General features: G+C 40.2%; 1 protein-coding gene across 1 annotated transcript in view; it reads right to left on the bottom strand.

Moving 5' to 3' along the window:
- The window catches only part of LOC123954077 (immunoglobulin lambda-1 light chain-like), a 1,184,917-nt gene that overhangs the window by 1,033,874 nt on the left and 124,858 nt on the right, over positions 1-26,185 (bottom strand). The window lies entirely within an intron of this gene.

The raw sequence follows: 26,185 nt of genomic DNA, 5'->3' as shown, positions 1-26,185 counted from the left end.
GATGGAGGATGAAACTTGATGCAAGGATTTGAGTCAGTGCTTAGTGCTTATGTGGCTTCTAGAGACCCCACATACAGAAAATTGATTTCACTGTGGGCAACACTTGTCCAAATGTGCACCATTTAATATAATGTCTTCCCAGTTGACATAACCAGAACACTGTCCTCTCAGGAGAAGCACAGAATAGCTTCAAGCTGACTCAGAACCCTTGTGACACCACCCAACACTTCTACAGAATCCTGATTTTCAGATGGGTATTTCTGGTGTTACCACCCAGAGCGGTAGGGTAGGTCCCCTACACCATGTTTGGGACTGAAACATTATTTTTTTCTCCAGATCACTAATGAATTTCAGAAAACCAACATAGGATGCATTTCATGGTGATTCTTTTAGCAGACAGTCAGGATTACCTAACATTTAAGTTTTCTTCAGTCATGTCCTGGGGCCATTACCCATAATGACCAGATTGAACTAAGATTGAGGCTTGAAGAGTCCAGAGTTCCCCCATGTTCCTATCTGGTACTAAATCTATATGGCTTCCCCTTAAAAGATGACTCATTGTACTGTCATTTTTGTTATAGGAAAGGTTTCCTGTTAGGTTACCCCAGACCGTATCACACAGGCTTTAATATTTGATGTCTGTATTGGTCATAGACTATAGCATTGTTGGGGAAACAGTCTTCTGCTCTTTCTTACCTCCCTTGGTTTCTGATTTCCCTTCTTTGTTAGCATGGCAATTCCTTTTTTTTTTTTTTTTAGGGTTCACATATATTTTTACTTATTTTATTTTATTTTTTCAGTGTTCCAAGATTCATTGTTTATGCACCACACCCAGAATTCCATGTAATAAATGCCCTCCTTAATACCCACCACCAGACTTACCTAACTCCCCAATCCCCTACCCTCCAAAACGCTCAGTGTGTTTCTCAGAGTCCATAGTTTCTCATGCTTCATCTCCCCTTCCACTTTCCTCTAACTCCCTTTGCCTCTCCTTCTCCCAATGTCCTCTGTGTTATTCCTTATGCTCCACAATTAAGTGAAACCACATGATAACTGACTCTCTCTGCTTGACTTATTTCACTCAGAATAATCTCTTCCAGTCCCATCCATGTTCATACAAAAGTTGGGCGATGGAGGCATAATATTTCATTTATATATGGACCATATCTTCTTTATCCATTCATCTGTTGAAGGGCATCTTGGATCTTTCCACAGTTTGGCAACTGTGGCCATTGACATTATGAACATTGGGGTCCAGAAGCCCTTCTTTCACTACATCTGTATCTTTGGGGTAAATATCCAGTAGTGCAATTGAAGGGTCATAGGGTAGTTCTATTTTTAACTTCTTCAGGAATCTCTGCACTGTTTTCCAAAGCAGCTTCATCCACTCTCATTCCCACCAACAGGGTAAAAGTTTAGCCTTTCTACACATCCTCTCCAACACTTGTTGTTTACAGTCTTGTTAACTTTGGCCACTCTTGATTGTCTCTATTTCCTTGTTGTTAGTCATGATCTCTCCCTTTTCATTCAAAATTTTATTAATTTGGGTCCTCTCCCTTTTCTTTTTGATAAGTTTGGCCAGTGGTTTATTGACCTTATTGGTTCTTACAAAGAACCATTTTCTAGTTCTGTTGATGTGTTCTCCTGTATCTCTAGTTTCTAAGCCATTGATCTCTGCTCTAATCTTGATAATTTCCCTTCTTGTGCATGGCTTAATTTGTTTGCTTAATTTGCTGTTGACTTTCTAGTTCTTTAAGGTGTAAAGAGAGCTGGTGTATTCAGGATTTTTCAATTTTTTTGAGTGAGGCGTGGATGGCTATGTATTCCTCCCATAGAACTACCTTGGCTGTATCCCACAGATTTTGGACCAATGTGTCTTCATTCTCACTGGTTTCCATGAACTGTTTTAGTTCTTATTTGATTTTCTGGATGATCAAAACATTCATAAGCAGGGTGGTGTTTACCTTCCAAGTGTTGAATTCCTTCCAAACTTTTTCTTGTAGTTGAGTTCCAGTCTCAAAGTATTGTGGCCTGAGAATATGGAGGGAACAATCTCAGTCTTTTGGAATCTGTTGAGCCCTGATTTGTGACCCAGTATGTGGTCTATTCTGGAAACAGTTCCATGTGCCCTGGGGGAGAACGAGTATTCTGCTGTTTTAGGGTGGAATGTTCTGTATGTATCTAAGAGGTCCATCAAGTCCAATGTGTCATTCAAAGCTCTTGTTTCTTTGTTGATTTTCTGTGATGGTAATCTGTCTATTTCTGAGTGGGATGCTAAAGATTCACTAAAGTTAATGTATTCATATAAATATGACCCTATTTTGATTAAGAGTTGGCTTATGTAGTTGGCTTCTCCCATATTGCAAGGCATAAATATTTACAATTGTTTAATCTTCTTGGTGGATACATCCTTTATTTTTTTGCTGCTGAAGGAATATTTATTTAAACCCTATAGGTAGTACAGAAATCTTTGTCTAATGGTAGACAGCATTCATACAGAAAGTAAAATAAAATTAGAGCTTTTTCATATTTTTTTGTTTGTCCCAAAAGTCCCAAAAGCTTATTTTTGCTTTTGTTTCATTTGCTTTTGGAGACATATCTTTGAAGAAGTTACTATGGCTGATATCGAAGAGGTTACTGCCTATGTTCTCCTCTAGTTTTCTGATGGATTCCTGTCTCACGTTGAGGTCTTTTATCCATTTCGAGTTTATCTTTGTGTACGGTGTAAGAGAATGGTCGAGTCTCATTCTCCTTCTTCTTTTTTTTTAAAATTTATTTCCAGCATAACAGTATTCATTGTTTTTGCACCACACCCAGTGCTCCATGCAATACGTGACCTGTCTATTACCCACCATGGATTCCCCAAATTCCCACCCCCGCCCCTTCAAAACCCTCAGATTGTTTTTCAGAGTATATAGTCTCTCATGGTTCATCTCCACTTCCGATTTCCCTCAACTCCATTCTCCTTTCCATCTCCCCATGTCCTCCATGTTCTTTGTTATGCTCCACAAATAAGTGAAACCATAAGATACTTGACTCTCTCTGCTTGACTTATTTCACTCAGCATAAACTCTTCCAGTCCCATCCATGTTGATACAAAAGTTGGGTATTCGTCCTTTCTGATGGAGGCATAATACTCCATCATGTATATGGACCACATCTTCCTTATCCATTCGTCCATTGAAGGGCATCTTGGTTCTTTCCACAGTTTGGCAACCGTGGCCATTGCTGCTATAAACATTGGGGTACAGATGGCTCTTCTTTTCACTACATCTATATCTTTGGGGTAAATACCCAGCAGTGCAATTGCAGGGTCATAGGGAAGCTCTATTCTTAATTTCTTCAGGAATCACCACACTGTTCTCCAAAGTGGCTGCACCAATTTGCATTCCACCAACAGTGTAAGAGGGTTCCCCTTCCTCCACAACCTCTCCAACACACGTTGTTTCCTGTCTTGCTAATTTTGGCCATTCTAACTGGTGTCAGGTGGTATCTCAATGTGGTTTTAATTTGAATCTCCCTGATGGCTAGTGATGATGAGCATTTTTCATGTGTCTGAAAGCCATTTGTATGTCTTCTTTGGAGAAGTGTCTGCTCATATCTTTTACCCTTTCTTTGATATGATTATCTGTTTTGTGTGTGTTGAGTTTGAGGAGTTCTTTATAGATCCTAGATATCATCCTTTTGTCTGTACTGTCTTTTGCAATTATCTTCTCCCATTCCGTGGGTTGCCTCTTTGTTTTGTTGACTGTTTCCTTTGCTGTGCAGAAGCTTTTGATCTTCATGAAGTCCCAAAAGTTCATTTTTGCATTTGTTTCCTTTGCCTTTGGAGACATATCTTTTTTTTAATATTTATTTTTATTTGTTTATTTACAGCATAACAGTGTTCATTGTTTTGGCATCACACCCAGTGCTCCATGCAGTACGTGCCCTCCCAATTACCCACCACCAGGTTCCTCAACCTCCCACCCCACCCCCCTGCCGCCCCTTCATAACCCTCTGGTTGTTTTTCAGAGTCTATAGTCTCTCATGGTTCATCTCCCCTTCCAGTTTCCCTCAACTCCCTCTCCTCTCCATCTCCCCATGTCCTCCATGTTATTTGTTATGCTCCACAAATAAGTGAGACCATATGATACTTGACTCTCTCTGCTTGACTTATTTCGCTCAGCATAATTTCTTCCAGTCCCGTCCATGTTGCTACAAAAGTTGGGTATTCGTCCTTTCTGATGGAGGCATAATACTCCATTGTGTATATGGACCACATGTTCCTTATCCATTCATCCGTTGAAGGGCATCTTTGTTCTTTCCACAGTTTGGCGACCGTAGCCATTGCTGCAATAAACATTGGGGTACAAATGGCCCTTCTTTTCACTACATCTGTATCTTTGGGGTAAATACCCAGCAGTGCAATTGCAGGGTCATAGGGAAGCTGTATTTTTAATTTCTTCAGGAATCTCCACACTGTTCTCCAAAGTGGCTGCACTAACTTGCATTCCCACCAACAGTGTAAGAGGGTTCCCCTTTCTCCACATCCTTTTGGAGACATATCTTGAATGAAGTTGCTGTGGCTGACATCGAAGAGGTTACTGGCTATGTTCTCCTCTAGGATTCTGATGAATTCCTGTCTCACGTTGAGGTCTTTTATCCATTTCGAGTTTATCTTTGTGTACGGTGTAAGGGAATGTTTGAGTTTCATCCTTCTACCTATAGCTGTCTAGTTTTGCCAGCACCATTTATTGAAGAGACTGTCTTTTTTCCATTGTATATTTTTTCCTGTTTTGTCGAAGATTATTTGACCATAGAGTTGAGGGTCCATATCTGGGCTCTCCACTCTGTTCCACTGGTCTATGTGTCTGTTTATATGAGAGTACCTCACTGTCGTGGAGATCACAGCTTTGTAGTAAAGCTTGAAATCAGGTAACGTGATGCCCATAGTTTTGTTTTTGTTTTTCAACATGTCCTTAGCAATTTGGAGTTTCTTCTGATTCCATACAAATTTTAGGATTATTTGCTCCGGCTCTTTGAAAAATACTGGTGGAATTTTGATCGGAATGACATTAAAAGTTTTGATTGCTCTGGGCAGTATAGACATTTTAACAGTGTTTATTCTTCTGATCCAAGAGCATGGAATGGTCTTCCATCTTTTTGTGTCTTCTTCAATTTCTTTCACGAGTGTTCTGTAGTTCCTCGAGTACAGATTCTTTACCTCTTTGCTTAGGTTTATTCCTAGGTGTCTTATGGTTCTTGGTGCTATAGTAAGTGGAATCGATTCTCTAATTTCCCTTTCTGTATTTTCATTGTGAATGTATAAGAAAACCACTGATTTCTGTACATTGACTTTGTATCCTGCCACGTTACTGAATTGCTGTATGAGTTCTAGTAGTTTGGGGGTGGAGTCTTTGGGGTTTTCCATATAAAGAATCATGTCATCTGCGAAGAGAGAGAGTTTGACTTCTTCCTTGCCAATTTGGATCCATTTTATTTCTCTTTGTTGTCTGATTGTCGTTGCTAGGACTTCTAGTACTATGTTGAACAAGAGTGGTGAAAGTGGGCATCCTTGTCGTGTTCCTGGTCTCAACGGGAAGGCTGCAAGCTTTTTCCCATTGAGGATGATATTTGCTGTGGGTCTTTCATAGATAGATTTTATGAAGTTAAGGAATGTTTCCTCTATCCCTATACTTTGAAGCGTTTTAATTAGGAACGGATGCTGGATTTTGTCAAATGCTTTTTCTGCATCAATTGAGAGGACCACGTGTTTCTTTTCTCTTCTCTTATTGATTTGTTCTATCACATTGATTGATTTGCAAATGTTGAACCATCTTTGTAACCCAGGTATGTATCCCACCTGGTCATGGTGGATAATCTTTTTTTTTGTTTTGTTTTCTGTTTTTATTTTTTTTCCCATTTTATTTATTTTTTTTCAGCATAACAGTATTCATTGTTTTTGCACAACACCCAGTGCTCCATGCAAAACGTGCCCTCCCTATTACCCACCACCTGTTCCCCCAACCTCCCACCCCTGACCCTTCAAAACCCTCAGGTTGTTTTTCAGAGTCCATAGTCTCTTATGGTTCGCCTCCCCTCCCCAATGTCCATAGCCCCCTCCCCCTCTCCCAATCCCACCTCCCCCCAGCAACCCCCAGTTTGTTTTGTGAGATTAAGAGTCATTTATGGTTTGTCTCCCTCCCAATGCCATCTTGTTTCATTTATTCTTCTCCTATCTCCCTAACCCCCCATGTTGCTTCTCCATGTCCTCATATCAGGGAGATCATATGATAGTTGTCTTTCTCCGATTGACTTATTTCACTAAGCATGATACGCTCTAGTTCCATCCACGTCATCGCAAATGGCAAGATTTCATTTCTTTTGATGGCTGCATAGTATTCTATTGTGTATATATACACCACATCTTCTTTATCCATTCATCTGTTGATGGACATCTAGGTTCTTTCCATAGTTTGGCTATTGTAGACATTGCTGCTATAAACATTCGGGTACATGTGCCCCTTCGGACCACTATGTCTGTATCTTTAGGGTAAATACCCAGTAGTGCAATTGCTGGGTCATAGGGTAGTTCTATTTTCAACACTTTGAGGAACCTCCATGCTGTTTTCCAGAGTGGTTGCACCAGCTTGCATTCCCACCAACAGTGGAGGAGGGTTCCCCTTTCTCCGCATCCTCGCCAGCATCTGACTTGTTAATTTCCTGACTTGTTAATTTTAGCCATTCTGACTGGTGTGAGGTGATATCTCATTGTGGTTTTGATTTGTATTTCCCTGATGCCGAGTGACGTGGAGCACTTTTTCATGTGTCTGTTGGCCATCTGGATGTCTTCTTTGCAGAAATGTCTGTTCATGTCCTCTGCCCATTTCTTGATTGGATTGTTTGTTCTTTGGGTGTTGAGTTTGCTAAGTTCCTTATAGATTTTGGATACTAGCCCTTTATCTGATATATCGTTTGCAAATATCTTCTCCCATTCTGTCAGTTGTCTTTTGGTTTTGTTAACTGTTTCCTTTGCTGTGCAAAAGCTTTTGATCTTGATGAAATCCCAATAGTTCATTTTTGCCCTTGCTTCCCTTGCCTTTGCCGTTGTTCCTAGGAAGATGTTGCTACGGCTGAGGTCGAAGAGGTTGCTGCCTGCATTCTCCTCAAGGATTTTCATGGTGGATAATCTTTTTAATGTGCTGTTGGATCCTGCTTGCTAGGATCTTGTTGAGAATCTTAGCATCCATATCCATCAGTGATATTGGTCTGAAATTCTCCTTTTTGGTAGGGTCTTTGCCTGGTTTAGGGATCAGGGAAATGCTGGCTTCATAAAACGAGTCTACAAGTTTTCCTTCTGCTTCAATTTTTTGAAAGAGCTTCAGGAGAATAGGTATTATTTCTTCTTTGAAAGTTTGGTAGAATTCCCCAGGGAATCTGTTAGGTCTTGGGCTCCTGATTTTTGGGAGGTTTTTGATCATTGCTTCAATCTTGTTACTAGATATCGTTCTAGTCAGGTTGTCAATTTCTTCCTGGTTCAATTTTGGGAGTTTATAGTTTTCCAGGAATGCATCCATTTCATCTAGGTTGCTTAGCTTATTGACATATGACTGTTGATAATAACTTCTGATGATTGTTATTAAACAATCTACTTCCTTGGTGTTAGTTGGGATATCTCCCTTTTCGTTCATAATTTTATTACTTTGGGCTTTCTCTCTTTCTTTTGCTTACTGTGGCCAATGGTTTATTGATATTATTGATTCTTTCACAAAACTAGCTTCTAGTTTCATTGATACGTTCTACTGTATCTCTGGTTTCTACCTCATTGATCTCTGCACTAATCTTGATTATTACCCTTCTAGTGTGTGGAGTTGGTTTGAATTGTTCTTGATTCTCCAGGTCTTTAAGGTGTAGAGACAGCTGGTGTAGCCCGGATTTTTCAGTTTTTTTTGAGGGAGGCTTGGATGGCTATGTATTTCCCCCTTAAAACCGCCTTTGCTGTATCCCATTGTTTTTTGGACTGAAGTGTCTTCATTCTCATTGGTTTCCAGGAATTGTTTAAGTTCTTCTTTGATCTCCTGGTTGATCCAATCATTTTTAATCAACGTGGTCTTTAGCTTCCAGGCGTTTGAATTCTTTCCAAACTTTTCCTTGTGATTGAGCTCCAGTTTCAAAGCATTGTGATCGCAGAATATGCAGGGAATAATGTCAGTCGCTTGGTATCTCTTGGGTCTTGCTTTGTGATGGAGTATGTGGTCTATTCTGGAGAAGGTTCCATGTGCACTTGACAAGAGTGAGTATTCTGTTGTTTTAGGGTGGAATGTTCTGTGTATTTCTATGAGGTCCATCTGGTCTAATGTTTCATTCAATGCTTTTTTTCTTTTTGATTTTCTGCTACAATGATCTGTCTATTACTGAGAGAGTCATGTTAAGATCTTCTACTATTAATGTACTTATATCAATATGACTCTTTGTCTTGATTAATTGTTTTCTTATGTAATAGGCTGCTCCCATATTGGGGGCATAGATATTTACAATTGCTAGACCATCTTGGTGGGTAGACCCTTTAAGAATCATGTAGTGTCCTTCTGTATCTCTGACTACAGTCTTTAGTTTAAAATCTAATTTATCAGATATGAGAATCGCTACCCTGGCCTTCTTTTGCAGCCCATTGGCATGACAGATGCTTCTGTATCCCTTCACTTTCAGTCTGGGTGTATCTTTAGGTTCAAAATGGGTGTCTTGCAGACAACATATGGATGGGTCCTGTCATTTTATCCCATCTGCAACCCTCTATCATTTTATGGGCACATTTAGGCCATTCACATTGAGGGTGATTATTGATAGACACGTTTTTATTGACATTGTGTTACCTTTGAAGTCTTTCTGTCTGTAGATTGTCTCTATATTTATGTTCAATGATATTCTTAGGATTTTTTCTCTTTTATAGAACCCCCTTAATGTTTCCTGCAGTGTCAGCTTGGTGGTTGCATAGTCTTTTAAGCCTTGCTGGTCTTGGAAACTCTTTATCTCACCATCCATTTTGAATGTCAGTCTTGCTGGATAAAGTATTCTTGGCTTCATGTTCTTCTCATTTATTGCCCTGAATATATCTTGCCACCCTTTCTGGCTTTCCAGGTCTCTGTGGACTGGTGTGACGTTATTCTAATGGGCTTTCCTCTGTATGTAAGGAGCTTCTTTTTCCTAGCTGCTTTCAAGAGGGTCTGACTACCGTTATAATTATTCATTCTTACTATCAGGTGTCTCGAGGAAATTCCAGAATCTATGATCTTGGGAAGAAACCATTCTGCCTCTAGTACATGAATGCTGGTTCCATTCGTGATATTGGGAAAATTTTCATAGACAACTTGTTTCACTATATCTTCTAGACTTCTTTCTTTTTCTTCCCCTTCAGGGATTCCAATAATTCTGACATTTAAATGTTTCATTACATCATTTATTCCCTGATTCTGTTTTCATGGCTTCTGAGCTGTTTGTTCCAGGCTTCCTCCTGATCCTTTCTCTCTATCTGTTTGTCCTCCAGATCACTAATTCTATCTTGTCTCAGTTACCCTAGCTTTTAGAGAATTTATATTCGATTGGAACTCATTGAGAGCATTTTGAACATCATCCCTGGTGGCTTTCAGTTCTGCCCTAACATTGTGAATATCATCCCTTGTGGCTTTCAGTTCTGTCCTAATCAATTCCAATTGGTCATCCATGGCTTTCTCCAACCTGGCTATTGCCTGGATAATTGATATCCTGAATTCCTTTTCCAACATATTGTCTATGTTGATAGCCATTAGCTTTGTTGCAGAAGGTCCATCCTCTGCATTTTTTTCTGTTGGACATTCCTCCTCCAAACATTTTGGTGAGAGATGACTGAATGGAGGTAGCTGGACTTATCGATTGTGGTGCAGTCAATGTGCACCCTGGAATGCTTCTGTGCAATCAGGATTCCCCACCCAAACGAGAGAAAAAATAAAAGAAAAAGAAATAAAAAAGAAAATAAAAAGAAAAGAAAAAAGAGACAGAGAGAGTTAGAGAGAGACAGGAAAAAAAGGGAGGATAAAAGAGAAGGTTCAGTCCAAATGGGCCCCTAGTTAAGATTTATGAAATATACAAACAAAAACAGGCAAACAAAAAGACTGATAAAAGTATATGACAAGAAAAAATATGTATATATATATAAAGTTAAAAAGGAAGAACTTCATCAAAAAGAACCCCAAGTATAAGATTTATATACTTTCAGGACAAACACAAATACACAGAAACACTGGCGGAAGAAAAAGATGGGAGAGTGGTTATAAATTCTCAGTTTGTTTGAGGAAGATTATTTTGAATCTTCCTGGATGTATCTTGATATCGTTGTTAAACTACTCAGCTTTCCTGCGTTAAAGGGGAATTAAAAATTGGTTTGCCTTTAGGGGTAGCATTGATTGGGGAAAGGGGATTACCTTGAAGTTAACTCTATATGAAGGTTAAAAAATAAAAATAAAAAAAGAATAAACTTAATAAACTAAACTAAAATTAAAAAAATTAAAAAATAGAAATTCAAAAGTAAAAACACGGGTGTATGTATCAAGCAGTTCAGGTTAGAAGGTTATTATGGAATTTGATGTACTGGACATCTACCTGTGATGGGAAATAGGTTAAAAAATTATCTCTATAAAAAAATGAACCAGAATAGTGGTAACGAGTTAAAAATAAAAGTTGTTATCTATGAAGTAGTGATGGTTGTTCTCTTGTTGTCTTTTTTTTTCTTTCCAGGTTGGTTTTCTGGGGGAGGGGCCTGCCACATGGGTTTTCAGTCAATGATGTTCCCTGAGTTAAGTCATTCCGCCCCCTCAACGGGGTGGGCTCTGAGGAAACCGGTTTTTTCAGGCTTTTGTTCTCTGGAGGTTTTTATGTTTGTTCATCTGTTTTCTCTTTTCTTGACAGGTTTTGATGGTTTTTGGAGGTTTAGAGGAGAGCAAACTGCACCCCAACCTCCCTCTCAGAGAGAAACCTCAGCCTGCTTCCCTGTGGGTGCTGGAAAGCCCATTAATTTCCCCTTGGCCACTGGCAGAGCAGGGTCTGAGTTGCAGTCCCTGGGGATGCAGGATCTCCTGCTTGTATCCAAAACCATGGCTGTGGCAGCTGTCTGGGCAGCTCCAGACCACCAGAGAAGTTTCAAGAAGTGATCCCACAATGAAATTTTCCCACTGGCCTGGGCTGGTAGTGCCTGGTCTTTCTGGGTCCGAGAGCTCCTGGCTGGTTCCTGCATGCACCTCTCCCAGGGGAGTGTGTGGGGCGTGCTTGTGTTCTGCTGTCTGGCGAGGCTCCTAGCCCTCAGGGGAGCCAGACACCATTTGTTCTTGGGTGCCCTGGTGGCTCAGGGATGAAGACCTGGTGTCTCCAGTGCACTCTCTCTGGCTCAGCACCAGAGGAGGCTGTCCTCGGTCTGGGGACTTAAGCCCCTGTCCCTAACTGTCCCAATTCCCACAGTTTCCCCCATGATCCTTTGCTCTTTTATTGAGTGCTTTCAAACAGACTCCAAGTTAATGCTGGTCCCCAGACACAGGGCACTCTCGTATTGGGGTATTACTTTTCAATCGGTCACCTCTGGTGCCCCCACCCCCTTTTTGTTTATCTTCCAATATCAGTAAAATATTCCCACTCCACTTTACCTGCCCACTGGCGTCTTCTGCCCCTGTAGAGATCCAGATGGGTATAATTCTGATCTCAGGCAGATTTCATGGGTGATCGGAGTTCTTTGGTAGGTAATCAGCTCACTTTAGGGTACAGGTTGAAACGGCGCCTCCTCCTGCATCCCCGCCATCTTGTCCCCCCCGTCCCCCGTGCATACATCCTTTAAGACTTTAAGAATGGTGAGGTATTGGGGAGTCAAGATGGCGGGGAAGTGAGGAGGCACCGTTTCAACCTGTACCCTAAAGTGAGCTGATTACCTACCAAAGAACTCCGACCACCCATGAAATCAGCCTGAGATCAGAATTATACACGTCTGGATCTCTACAGGAGCAGAAGACACCAGTGGCAGGTAAAGCAGACTGGGAGCAGTGGACTGATATCGGAAGATAAACAAAAGGGGGAGGGAGCCACCAGAGGTGACCCATTGGAAAGTAATACCCCAATACGAGAGTTCCCTGCGTCTGGGGACCAGCATTAACTTGGAGTCTGGTTGAAAGGACTCAAAAAACAAAGAGCAAAGGATCGCAGGGGTAAATAGTGGGAACCTGGGTGGTTAGGGTCAGGGACCTAAGTCTCCGGACCCAGGACAGCCTCCCCTGGTGCTGAGCCAGAGAGAGTGCGGCGGAGAAATCAGGTCTCCTTCCCTGAGCCGCCAGTGTGCCTGAACGCCAGCGCGCCCGAGAACAAGTGGGGTCTGGCTCCCGTGAGGGGTTGGGAGCCTGGCCAGACCGCAATCCTGAAACGCGCGCATCCCACACCCTCCCTTGGGATACGTGCTCATAGGCGCTAGCCTGGAGCTTTGGCATCCAGAAAAACCAGACATTCCCAGCCCGGGACAGCAGGAAAATCTCATTGGGCGATCTCTGCTCCGAACCTCTCTGGCGGTCTGGAGCTGCCCAGACAGCCACCACTGCCCTGGTTTTGAGTACAAAGAGGAGCTCCTGCATCCCCAGGGACAGTGACTCAGAACCAACTCTGCCAGCAGCTCTTGCAAAACATTCTGAGGCTTCTCTCTGAGAGGGAGGTCGGGGTGCAGTTTGCTCTCCTCTAAACCTCCAAAAACCATCAAAAGCTGTTAAGGCGAGAGAAAGCAGATGAAAGAACATAAAAACCCCCAGAAAACAAAAGCCTGAAAAAAACAGTTTCCTCAGAGCCCACCGCCTTGAGGGGAGTGGGAGGACCTAACTCAGGGAACATCATTGTCTGAAAACCCACGTGGCAGGCCCCTCCCCCAGAAAACCAACCAGGAAGGAAGAAAAAAAAAAAAAAGACTAGAAGAGAACAACCACCACTACTTCATAAATACAACTTTTATTTTTAACTCTTTACCAATATTCTGGTTCTTTTTTTTTAAATACATACAGATAATTTTTTAACCTATTTACCACCACACTGAGATATCCAGTACATCAAATTCTTTAATAACCTTCTAATCTGAACTTTTTGATACAACACCCGTGTTTTTCTTTTGCTTTTCTATTTTTAAATTCTTTTTTAATTTTAACTTAGTTTAGTCTAGTATATTCTTTTTTAATTTTATTTTCTACTATACATATAGAGTCAAACTTCAAGGTAATCCCCTTTCCTCAATCAATGCTACCCCTATAGGCAAACCAGTTTCTAATCCCCCTGTAACTTAGGAAAGTTGAGTTCCTTAACAAAAACATCAAGATACATTCAGGAAGAATCAAAATAACCTTCCTCACCCACACTGAGAATCTATAACCACTCTCCCAATTTTTCCTTCTGTCAGTGTTTCTTTGAATTTGTGTTTGTCCTGAGAATATATAAATCTTACACTTGGGGTACTTTCTGATGAGGTTCTTCCTTTTTTTTTTTGCTTATATATATATATTTTTCTCTTGTCATATACTTTTATCAGTCTTTTTTTTCCTCTATTTTTGTTTGTATACTTCACAAATCTTACCTTGTGGCCCATTTGCGCTGAGCCTTCTCTTTTATCTTCCCCCTTTTTCCTATCTCTCTCTCTCTTATATTTTTTCCTTTCCCCCTTTTTTTCTTTCTTCTTCTCTATTTCTTTTTCTTTTCTTTTTTCTCTCATTTGGGTGGGGAATCCTGATTGAACAGAAATGTTCCAGGGTGCACTTTGACTGCACCACAATCGATAAGTCCAGCTGCATCTGTTCAGTCATTTCTTACCAAAATGACTAGGAGGAGGAATACCCAACAGATGAAAAATACAGAGGATGGGCCTTCTGCAAAAGAGCTAATGGCTATCGACATAGACAATATGTCAGAAAAGGAATTCAGACTAACAATTATCCAGGCAATAGCTAGGTTGGAGAAAGCTATGGTTGACCAAACAGAATTGATTAGGGCAGAACTGAAAGCCACCAGGGATGATGTTCACAATGTTAGGGCAGAACGAAAAGCCACCAGGGATGATGTTCAAAATGCTCTCAATGAGTTCCAATCTAATCTAAATTCTCTAAAAGCTAGGGTAACTGAGACAGAAGATAGAATTAGTGATCTGGAGGACAAACAGATAGAGAGAAAGGATCAGGAGGAAGCCTGGAACAAACAGCTCAGAAGCCACGAAAACAGAATCAGGGAAATAAATGATGCCATGAAATGTTCCAACGTCAGAATTATTGGAATCCCTGAAGGGGAGGAAAAAGAAAGAAGTCTAGAAGATATAGTGGAAGAAGTCTATGAAAATTTTCCCAATCTCACGAATGGAAACAATTTTCATGTACTAGAGGCAGAGAGATTTCCTCCCAAGATTTTAGATTCTTGAAAGTCCTCACGACACCTTATAGTTAGAATGAGGAATTATGTTTCAAGAGAGACCCTCTTAAAAGCAGCTAGGACAAAGAGGCTCCTTACATACAGAGGAAAACACATTAAAATAACGTCAGACATTTCCACAGAGACCTGGAAAGCCACAAAGGGCTGGAAAAATATATTCAGTGTACTAAATGAGAAGAACATGCAACCAAGAATACTCTATCCAGTAAGACTGACATTTAAAATGGATGGAGAGATAAAGAGTTTCCAAGACCGGCAAGGCTTAAAAGACTATGCAACCACCAAGCCGACACTGCAGGAAATATTAAGGGGGGGTCCTATAAAAGAAAGAAATCTAAGAATATCATTGAACAGAAATATAGAAACAATCGACAGACAGAAAGACTTCAAAGGCAACACGATGTCAATAAAAACCTATCTCTCAAAAATCATTCTCAATGTGAATGGCCTAAATATGCCCATAAAACGACACAGAGTTGCAGATTGGATAAAACGTCAGGACCCATCCATATGTTGTCTACAGGAGACCCATTTTGAACCTAAGGATACACCCAGACTGAAAGTGAAGGGATGGAGAAGCATCTTTCATGCCAAGGGGCTTCAAAAGAAGGCTGGGATAGTGATTCTCATATCAGATAAATTAGATTTTAAACTAAAGACTGTAGTCAGAGATACAGAAGGACACTACACAATTCTTAAAGGGACTATCCGCCAAGATGATCTAACAATTATGAATATCTATGCCCTCAATATGGGACCACCCAATTACATAAGAAAACTATTAATCAAGATAAAGAGTCATATTTATATGAATATAATAATAGTAGGAGATCTTAATATGCCTCTCTCAGAAATAGACAGATCATCGAAGCAGAAAATTAATAAAGAAATAAGAGCATTGAATGAAACATTGGACCAGATGGACCTCATAGACATATACAGAACATTCCACCCTAAAGCAATAGAATACTCATTCTTCTCAAGTGCACATGGAACCTTCTCCAGAATAGACTACATACTGGGTCACAAAGCAGGACTCAACCGATACCAAAAGACTGACATTATTCCCTGCATATTCTCTGATCACAATGCTTTGAAACTGGAACTCAATCACAAGGAAAAGTTCAGAAGGAACTCAAACACCTGGAAGCTAAAGACCACCTTGCTTAAGAATGCTTGGATCAACCAGGAGATCAAAGAAGAACTTAAACAATTCATAGAAACCAATGAGAATGAAGACACTTCGGTCCAAAACCTATGGGATACAGCAAAGGCGGTTCTAAGGGGGAAGTACATAGCCATACAAGCCTCCCTCAAAAACATTGAAAAATCCAGAATACACCAGCTGTCTCTACACCTTAAAGAACTGGAGAATCAACAACAAATCAAACCAACTCTACATACAAGAAGGGAAATAATCAAGATTAGAGCAGAGATCAATGACGTAGAAACTAGAGATACAGTAGAACGTATCAATGTAACTAGAAGCTGGCTTTTTGAAAGAATTAATAAGATCGATAAACATTGGCCACACTAATCCAAAAGAAATGAGAAAAAGCCCAAATTAATAAAATTATGAATGAAAAGGGAGAGATCACAACTAACACCAAGGAAATAGAAACAATCATCAGAAATTATTACCGACCGTTTTATGCCAATAAGCTAAGCAACCTAGATGAAATGGATGCATTCCTGGAAAACTACAAACTCCCAAAATTGAACCAGGAAGAAATTGACAACCTGAATAGACCGATATCTAGTAACGAGATTGAAGCAGTGATCAAAAACCTCCCAAAAAACAAGAGCCCAGGACCTGACGGATTCCCTGGGGAATTCTACCAAACTTTCAAAGAAGAAATAACACCAATTCTCCTGAAGCTGTTCCAAAAAATTGAAGCAGAAGGAAAACTTCCAGACTCTCTTTATGAAGCCAGCATTACCCTGATCTCCAAACCAGGCAAAGACCCTACCAAAAAGGAGAATTTCAGACCAATATCACTGATGAATATGGGTGCAAAGATTCTCAACAAGATCCTAGCAAACAGGATCCAGCAGCACTTTAAAAAGATTATCCACCATGACCAGGTGGGATTCATCCCTGGGTTGCAAGGTTGGTTCAACATTCACAAATCAATCAATGTGTTAGAACAAATCAATAAGAGAAGAGAGAAGAACTACATGGTCCTCTCAATTGATGCAGAAAAAGCATTTGACAAAATCCAGCATCCGTTCCTGATTAAAACGCTTCAAAGTATAGGGATAGAGGAAACATTCCTTAACTTCATAAAATCTATCTATGAAAGACCCACAGCAAATATCATCCTCAATGGGAAAAAGCTTGCAGCCTTCCCGTTGAGATCAGGAACACGACAAAGATGCCCACTTTCACCACTCTTGTTCAACATAGTATTAGAAGTCCTAGCAACGGCAATCAGACAACAAAGAGGAATAAAAGGCTTCCAAATTGGCAAGGAAGAAGTCAAACTCTCTCTCTTCACAGATGACGTGATTCTTTATATGGAAAACCCCAAAGAGTCCACCCCCAAACCACTAGAACTCATACAGCAATTCAGTAACATGGCAGGATACAAAGTCAATGTACAGAAATCAGTGGCTTTCTTATACACTAACAATGAAAATACAGAAAGGGAAATTAGAGAATCGATTCCATTTACTATAGCACCAAGAACCATAAGATACCTGGAAATAAACCTAATCAAAGAGGTAAAAGACCTGTACTCGAGGAACTACAGAACACTCATGAAAGAAATTGAAGACACAAAAAGATGGATAACTGTTCCATGCTCTTGGATTGGAAGAATAAACATTGTTAAAATGTCTACACTGCCTAGAGCAATCTATACCTTTAATGCCATTACGATCAAAATTCCACCGATATTTTTCAAAGAGCTGGAGCAAATAATCCTAAAATTTGTATGGAATCAGAAGAGACCCCAAATTGCTAAGGAAATGGTGAAAAACAGAAACAAAACTGGCGGCATCACGTCACCTGATTTCAAGCTTTACTACAAAGCTGTGATCACCAAGACAGCGTGGTACTGGCATAAAAACAGACACACAGACCAGTGGAGCAGTGTGGAGAGCCCAGATATGGACCCTCAACTCTATGATGAAATAATCTTCGTCAAAACATGAAGAAATATTCAATGGAAAAAAGACAGTCTCTTCAATAAATGGTGCTGGGAAAACTGGACAGTGATATGTAGAAGAATGAAACTTGACCATTCTCTTACACCGTACACAAAGATAAACTCGAAATGGATAAAAGACCTCATCGTGAGACAGGAATCCATCAGAATCCTAGAGGAGAACATAGGCAGTAACCTCTTCGATATCAGCCACAGCAACTTCTTTCTAGATATGTCTCCAAAGGCCAAGGAAACAAAAGCAAAAATGAACTTTTGGGACTTCATCAAGATCAAAAGCTTCTGCACAGCAAAGGAAACAGTCAACAAACAAAAAGGCAACCCACGGAATGGGAGAAAATATTTGCAAATGACAGTACAGACAAAACGTTGATATCCAGGATCTATAAAGATCTTCTCAAACTCAACACACACAAAACAGATAATCATATCAAAAAAATGGGCAGAAGATATGAACAGACACTTCTCCAATGAACACATACAAATGGCTATCAGACACATGAAAAAATGTTCATCATCACTAGCCATCAGGGAGATTCAAATTAAATTACATTGAGATACCACCTGACACCAGTTAGAATGGCCAAAATTAGCAAGACAGGAAACAACGTGTGTTGGAGAGGATGTGGAGGAAGGGGAACCCTCTTACACTGTTGGTGGGAATGCAAGTAGGTGCAGCCACTTTGGAGAATAGTGTGGAGATTCCTCGAGAAATTAAGAATATAGCTTCCCTATGACCCTGCAATTACACTGTTGGGTATTTACCCCAAAGATACATGTGTAGTGAAAAGAAGGGCCATCTGTACCCCAATGTTTATTGCAGCAATGGTTACAGTCGCCAAACTGTGGAAAGAACCAAGATGCCCTTCAACAGATGAATGGATAGGAAGATGTCGTCCATATACACAATGGAGTTTTATGCCTCCATCGGAAAGGATGAATACCCAACTTTTGTAGCAACATGGATGGGACTGGCAGAAATTATGCTGAGTGAAATAAGTCAAGCAGAGAGAGTCAAGTATCATATGGTCTCACTTATTTGTGGAGCATAACAAATAACATGGAGGACATGGGGAGATGGAGAGGAGAGGGAGTTGAGGGAAACTGGAAGGGGAGATGAACCATGAGAGACTATGGACTCTGAAAAACAACCAGAGGGTTTTGAAGGGGCGGGGGTGTGGGAGGTTGAGGAACAAGGTGGTGGACAATAGGGAGGGACGTACTGCATGGAGCACTGGTTGTGATGCCAAAACAATGAACACTGTTATGCTGTAAACAAACAAATAAAAAAAAAAGAAAAAAGAAAAGTAAATTAGTCAGTTGATTAGGAGTATTGTTTTATAATATGCTAAATAATTTTGATTCTATGTTAAAAATAATTTTGTCCTGGGTGCCTGGGTGGCTCAGTGGGTTAAAGCCTCTGCTCATCTCAAGTCATGATCTCAGGGTCCTGGGATTGAGCCTCACATCGGGCTCTCGCTTGGCTCCTCTCTCTGCCTGCCCCTCTGCCTACTTGTGATCTCTGTCTGTCAAATAAAGAAATAAAATCTTTAAAAAATAATTTTGTCCTAAAAATTTCCATGTAACACTATTTATTTTTGTTGTGTGACATGGATTTATTTAGGACCATAAATGAATTGGGGTAACACACTATTTAACATCTTAGGAAAATTTTCTAGTATGTGTTTTTTTTTTTAATTTAGAGCTTGCTTTTATTATTTTTATAAACATGTAATGTATTATTAGCCACAGGGATGCTCTCATGATGCCTTCTGGCTTGGACCTTGTGTGAATGATGATTTTTTCTTCCTGATTACATATATGTATATATGCTCATATATGGTATATATTATAATAAAGTGTATATATATATGTGTGTGTATATATATATATACACACACATATATATATACACATATATATATATATCAATATATCGCAAAGATATGCAAACATGTATGCATGTATATACACACATACATGTACTCTCTAAACACCCCGCCCACACACAAACACACACATACAGATGTATTTTAGTTTTATACATAGACATCCAAAATTTGGATGGCAGGGCCAGCACTGTCTGACCTCAGATCCTGGAAATAGAGTGTAAATGTGGTAGGAAAACAGGATGACCAACCATTTGTGCTGGATGCCAGGAGGAAAGAGGTAAAATGGTGTCCTTCAAGTTTTTCATTTGCCCAAAAGGACCTCCTTGGCCTATGATTGAAGAGCCTGAAGGTGAAAAGATTCCAGTCCACGGGGAGATGCCTCAAGATTTCATTTGGTGAGGACTCACTTTTAGGCTTGAGACCCTTCTTCCCCATTTTTCTAATATTCTCTTCTCTGAGGGTCTTCCTGCTGGGGCTTCTTCATACAAACCAGGTGATTCTGTAAGATAGACCAGCTGTCTGTGCCTGGCCTCAGGTGTGGAGAAGGACACCATTGGGGTGAATGCAGAAGCATGATGTGAGGAAGTGAGTCAGAGCCAAGTGCTCATGTAGCTCCTGGGGTGCAGGGAGGGGAGAGTTACACTCTAGTTAGGACCCTGTTTGCCTTAGTATATGAGATACCATCTCGTTTTCTTCCTTTGTGTCCTGACCCAGAACCCTGACCTCACAGGGCCAGCCCAGACAGGCCACCTCTGACCTCAGCCTTGGTCACCATCTGATTCAACACTACACAGCACACTGAGAGGATACCCTAAATTTTGCAGATGGAACTTTGTTATTTCAGTGTCCAATGAAGGAGAAGAAGTAGGCCTTCTCCTTGAGGTTGAGATGAGGGCATTAATTTTCTCTAGATCATGAGTAACATCCAGACTGCTATATACAGGGTTTATTTTGCAGTGTTCATGTTGCTGGATAAATTAGTGTTACCTGACATTGATGTTAGATAACTGGTGTCACTACTAGTCAACTTTCTAAACCAAGTTCAAGGTCTATGTTTCCCAGGTTTTGCTTCTGGTTTACACCTGATAAAAAGTCTACCTCAGTTATCCTGACAGTGAGACAAATGTTGCATTATGACAGTTTCATGTTGTATTCCATAACCCTAAACACAGGTCCTGTCATTTGATGTCTGCAATTGTCACAAGACTAAAATACTTCCCAAATGTGTCCACTATTCATGCTTCCAAGTCTGGGTTTTCTTATTCCCTTTAGAGTTAGCCTTGAAATTCATTATTTCTTGTTTCTCTTTGATACAATTCATGATTATAATCATGATTCATTTTCTTTTATATTAGTTGAGTTTTATAATTGTTCTCAGTATGAGGATTGATATACACTCACACACTGTATAAAGGACTTCCCTCTTCTTAGAATTCATTTCTATACTTCTGTACCAAGGGCCTGCCAGGACAAGGTATCTCACCTGTATTTAGTCTTAACCATGTTTATTTGCTAAATGGTCCATGGATTGACACGAAAAAGCAATATAATTTTTCCTGTAATATGAGGGCTCTCCATGGCAATGAGGGTTGAATTCCTAGGCTGTCTCTAAAATACTGAGATGCATTTCAGTATTACTCCAGAAAGAGTCAGAGGAAAACCAAAGTGACAAAGACTATGAAACATAAAATTAAACCTTCCTGCCTGCATCTTAGTTGATCAGATCTGTAGCAACCCCATTTCCAAATTCATTCTCATCCTCAAATAGGGGATTTTTAAAGAACATTTTATCACATAAATTAGTGGAGGTACAGTTAAACCCATAACAATTAATATCACGTTTATTCTAATTTTCTTCATTGTTAACCTAATATCCTGTTTATAAGTTCCATTTCAAGAATCTTTGTGACATTAGGTCGTGATGTCTTCCTAACCTTCTCTTAATGTGATACTTTCTCAAACTCTCCTTATTTTTGATGACTTTGTCCACACTTACTGGGGATTATTCCTGACATCCTTCAGAGCCAAGTATTTACACTTGTTACTTAATATGTCTGTAAGGGACTGAGTCTCCTCTCCTTTCATTTATTCAACTAGTTAACAATATGGACTGTGGGCAGGTATTTTAAACCTTGAGTTGTAACCCAATATTATTACATTTATTTGGTCGCTCAAATCTTTCCAGTTTTGCCCAATAGGAGCATTTTAATTTGGCTCATGAGCTCCTTGCCAACCCTGCTACTGTGTGTGTGTGTGGTGTGTGTGTATGTGTGTGTGTGTGTGTGTGTGTGTGTGTGTGTGTGCTGATGCACTACTGTTTGTTTTGAAAGATTTTTCAACTTTGGACATTACAAGGTGCTCCATGGTCATCCTATATGATTCTTGAACTGGTTAAGCATTTCTCCAAAGAAGCTTGTATCTCTTCCCAGGAGAATGGAATTAGAAAGAAAAGTCTGGGAAAATGCATCTCAAGGCTACTGGGCACCATTGCTTCCAATACTGCTCAGATAACAAAGGACATGTATTTGAGTAAACGAATATAGGAATATACACATATTGGTAAGTGTTCCACCTGCAATTATCTGTTTTTATCAAACTAACCACTATTCCAAGCTGCCATCTCCAGCTCCAATCCATGACCGCACGCTTTCTCAATCCTCACCCTTGGTTGTATCTGTGAATCTCCATTCTTAACACAAGAAATCGGGATTCATCACTGCCATATATTTACTTGATTGTTCACTTCCTATGCACAGTTCTGCCCCATCAACGTTATCCACCTGTACCCTATGGGACACAGCCTCATCAGTCTACAGAGCTCATGGTCAGTCTTTTATGACTTTACACTTACAGGTTCTACTCATTTCAAAAGTCACTCAGCTCTGCAGCTTTCTCCCAAGCCCTGCACTGAGCTGGGCTCACAGTTTTGGACTGCAGGTACATGGGTTTGTCACAGTCTTCATTTCATCCTGGGATGCCAAACCTCCTAAACGACTTTTTATATGCACACTTTATGTTCTGATGCCCTGTCTATGCACTGACAGCACCATAGTGCCATTTCAGTGCCATTACAGCATCATATAGAATCATTCTGCTCCTCAAAATTTTTTTTCTTTGTTTATATGATCAGTTCTCTTGTCTCTTTTATCCCCTGAGAATCTACAGTTCGCACTCTCTCATGAATTTGCCTCTTTCAGTATGTGATATGTGATATAGCTCTAACTATATATATATATATATATACATTTTAGAAATCTGCTGCCTATTGGGTGGCATCTCGGTTTTGTTCCAGGTTTGAGTGGTCATATATAAGCCTGAATAAACATCCATGAGCAGATTTCTGATTGCTTTAAGTTTTTTAGTGATTATAAAAGAAGCTGGAATAAGCATTCATATGCATGTATTTCCTATGGATAAAAGAGTTCTGATTTTTAAAAAAAAATTATTATTATTATTTATTTATTTTGTTCAGTCATCCAACATTGGTTTTTGATGTAGTGTTCAATGATTCATTAGTTGTCTATTAACACCCAGTGCTCATCACGACATGTGCCCCCCTTAATACCTATCACCCATGGACCCCATTGCCACACCCTCACCCTCAGTTAGTATCCCAGGGTCCAGAGTCTGTCATGATTTTTCTCCCTTTCTGATTTCTTTTTGTGCAGGTTACCCTCCCTTGCCCTGTGGTCCTTTGCCCTATTCCTTGCCTTCCACATAAGAGTGAAACTATAGGATGGTTGTCTTTCTCTGCCTGACTTAAGTCACTTAGCACAATCCCCTCCAGTTCCATCCATGCCCATGCAAATGGTAGGTATTCATCCTTTCTGATGGATGAGTAATACTGACTTTTATATATGTACCACGTCTTCTTTATCCATTCATCTGCTGAAGGGCATCTTGGCTCCTTCCACATTCTGGTTATTGTGGACATTGCTGCTATGCACAACGGGGTGCATGTGCCCCTTCTTTTCACTCCATCTGTATCTTTGGGGTAAATACCTAGTAGTGCAATTGATGTATTGTAGGATATCTCTACTTTTAATGTCTTGAGGAAGTTCCATACTGTTTTCCAGGGTGTCTTTTCTAACTTGCATTCCCAACAACACTGTTAGAAGGTTCATTATTCTCCACACTCTTGCCAGTACTTGTTGTTTCCAGCCTTGTTAATTATTGCCATTCAAAATCATTGTGATTTTGATTTGTATGTCACTGATGTCTAGCGATATTGAACATTTTAAAATGTGTTTGTTAGCCATTTGTATGTCTTCTTTAGAGAAGTGTCTGTTCATGTCTTCTGCCCATTTCTTGACTGAATTATTTGTTCTCTAGGTGTTGAGTTTGAGAAGTTCTTCATAGATCTTGGATATCAGCCTTTTATCTGTAGTATCATTTGCAAGTATCTTCTCCCATTCTGTGGGTTTCCTTTTAGATTTGCTGACTGTTTCCTTTTTTTGTGCAGAAGCTTTTATCTTGATGAAGTGCCAAAAGTTTATTTTTGCTTTTGTTTCTCTTGCCTTTAGATACATCCCTTGAAAAGTGGTTGTGGCAGATGTCGAAGAAGTTACTACCTATGTTCTCTTCTAAGATGTTGATGGATTCCTGTCTCACATTAGGTCTTTCATCCATTTTGAGTTTATCTTTGTGTGTGGTGTAAGAGATTGGTCCAGTTTCATTCTTCTGTATACAGCTGCCCAATTTTCCCAGCACCATTTATTGAATGGATTGTCTTTTCTCCATTAGATATCCTTTCCTGATTTATTGAAAACTAGATGGCCATAGAGTTGAATGTCCATTTCTTGGTTCACTCTATAGTTCTAGTGATCTATACATCTGATTTTGTGCCAATACCATGCTCATTTGATGATCACAGTTTTGTAATACAGCTTGAAGTCAGACATTGTGATGCCCCCCAGCTTTGGTTTTCTTTTTCAACATTCCCCTGGTGATTTGGATCATTTATGGTTCCATACAAATTTCAGGATTCTTTGTTCCAAACTCTGTTGGAAAAATGACAATAGTGTTTTCATAGAGATTGCATTAAATGTATAGATTGCTGTAGGCAGCATATACAGTTTCACAGTGTATATTCTACAAGTCCGTGAGCATGGGATATTTTTTTTCCATTTTGTTCTGTCTTCCTCAATTTCTTTCATAAGTGTTCTGTAGTTTCCAGAATATAGATCCTTTACTTTTGGTTAGATTTACTCCTAGGTGTCTTATGTTTTTTAGTGCTATTGTAACAGGAATAGATTCCCTAGTTTCTCTTTCTAAAGTTGTATTGACTTTAAGTCAATACAAAGTTAGTCTTTAGAAAATAAAGTTAGTCTTTAGACTAACTTTAGACTAACTAATAAAGTCTTTAGAAAATAAAGTTAGGGGGAGGAGTCAAGATGGCGGAGAAGTAGCAGCCTGAGACTACATCAGGTAGCAGGAGATCAGCTCGATAGCTTATCTAAACATTGCAAACACCTACAAATCCAACGGGAGAGCGAAGAGAAGAAGAACAGCAACTCTAGAAACAGAAAATCAACCACTTTCTGAAAGGTAGGACTGGCGGAGAAGTGAATCTAAAACGAAGGGAAGATAGACCGCGGGGGGAGGGGCTGGCTCCTGGCAAGTGGCGGAGCAATGGAGCACAAAATCAGGACTTTTAAAAGTCTGTTCCACTGAGGGACATTGCTCCAGAGGCTAAACCAGGGTGAAGCCCACGTGGGGTTAGCGTGGCCCCAGGCCCCGCAGGGTCACAGAAGGATCGGGGGTGTCAGAGTGTCGGAGAGCACGCAGGTATTAGAACGGAGAAGCCAGCTGCAGAGACAGAGCCGAGGACTGAACTCACAGCTCGAGGTTACCTTGAACTGGTCGCGGGCTGGGTGAGCTCGGAGTGCGGCTAGAGGCTGGGGATACGGGAGTGATTGGGTGCTGTCCTCTGGGGGCGCACTGAGGAGTGGGGCCCCAGGCTCTCGGCTCCTCCGGGCCGGAGACTGGGAGGCCGCCATTTTCATTCCCGTCCTCCGGAACTCTACAGAAAGCGTTCAGGGAACAGAAGCTCCCAAAAGCGAACCTGAGCCGATTACTTAGTTCGGCCGCCGGTAAGGGCGGTGCAATCCCTCCTCGGGCAAAGATACTTGAGAGTCACTACAACAGGCCCCTCCCCCAGAAGATCAACAAAATATCCAGCCAGGACGAAGTTCATCTATCAAGGAGAAAGCAGGTTCAATTCCTAAGACAGCAGAGCAATTCCAGAGGAGGAGAAAGCAAAGCACGGAACTCATGGCTTTCTCCCCATGATTCTTTAGTCTTGCGGCTACTTCAAATTTTTTTTCTTTTTTCAATTTTTTTTCTTTTTTCTTTTTTCTTCTTCTGCTAAATTTTTTAAAAAACTTTTACCCTTTTCTTTTTTAACGTTTTTTGACTAGTTCATCTAAATATATATATATATTCTTTCTTTTTTATATTTTTTATTTGTTTTATTTTTTAAATTTTTGTTTTTTTTCCTTTTTCTTTTTTGTCTTTTTTTTTCAGAACCTGTTTTTATCCCCTTTCTCCCCCCCACAATTAGGGGTCTCTTCTGATTTGGTTAAAGCACATTTTTCTGGGGTCTTTGCCACCCTTTTAGTAGTTTATTTGCTCCTTCATATCCTCTTATCTGGACAAAATGACAAGGCGGAAAAAATCACCACA

Source organism: Meles meles, chromosome 12 (assembly GCF_922984935.1).
Source record: "Meles meles chromosome 12, mMelMel3.1 paternal haplotype, whole genome shotgun sequence".
In the NCBI taxonomy this organism is placed as follows: domain Eukaryota; kingdom Metazoa; phylum Chordata; class Mammalia; order Carnivora; family Mustelidae; genus Meles; species Meles meles.
The sequence above is the reverse complement of the archived record's forward strand: the minus strand, read 5'-3'. Positions and strand labels throughout refer to the sequence as shown.